This window comes from Plectropomus leopardus, unplaced genomic scaffold, assembly GCF_008729295.1.
Source record: "Plectropomus leopardus isolate mb unplaced genomic scaffold, YSFRI_Pleo_2.0 unplaced_scaffold94326, whole genome shotgun sequence".
Taxonomy (NCBI): domain Eukaryota; kingdom Metazoa; phylum Chordata; class Actinopteri; order Perciformes; family Serranidae; genus Plectropomus; species Plectropomus leopardus.
The window spans coordinates 246-965 of record NW_024704035.1 but is presented as its reverse complement, the minus strand read 5'-3'; the positions used below and the strand labels follow the sequence as shown (position 1 = coordinate 965).

Here is a 720-nt window from a genome sequence, read left to right as displayed (position 1 = left end):
CCATATATAGCAGCAATGTGAAATTTCTTTCTTTAAACAATTTATCAGGGGAGAGCGCGAACGCAGTCCCCCACTACCAGAAATTATGCAGTCGAGATTCCCACATTTGGGGAATTCGCAGAGGTCAGCTCAATCGGAGTGCAATGACTGAGCCTCGCCCTGGGTGAACCACCTTCTTGATCATGGTATCTCCCCTGCCAGGTAAGTATGAGTTGTACACATCACAGGCAGGGACGTCTTTCACACACACACAATGCTAACTCAGGGGGCTGACAAAATACAAAAATACCAAAAACACACAATATAAAATACCCAATTATCTACAGGTCTGTAATATAGAAGAAACACTTGTGTACTAAGGCTGACAATAATGGTGTCAATTTTACTTGAAAAACTGGGTATATCCCATCATGCAATGCTGTATAATCAAATCAAAGGCTAACTTAAAATCACCATTTGTATCTATTTTACCTCTAATAAATGAGCAAAAGCTCTCACAAAGTTCAGGTGACACACAGTTAAATCTAACTGCAATCAAAGATTGTTTGATCAACATTTAAAAATCAGAGAAAAGAGTAAAAACGACACATTTGTTTTCTCTCATTAAAGCCACTTTCTGCTTCTTTGTTTAGCCTGCTGCTGGTGGACATGTGACGCTGTGCTACTGACACCTAGTGGTCAGGAGTGGGAACAACGCTGTTCATCTCTATGCTTCTCTGT

The 720-nt window shown here is 40.4% G+C and overlaps 1 non-coding gene across 1 annotated transcript; it reads right to left on the bottom strand.

Moving 5' to 3' along the window:
- Positions 1–45: 45 nt before the first annotated feature.
- LOC121940813 lies at positions 46–209 on the bottom strand. Its single transcript, XR_006105698.1, has one exon. It is a non-coding gene; the product is annotated as a U1 spliceosomal RNA (small nuclear RNA).
- Positions 210–720: the final 511 nt, after the last annotated feature.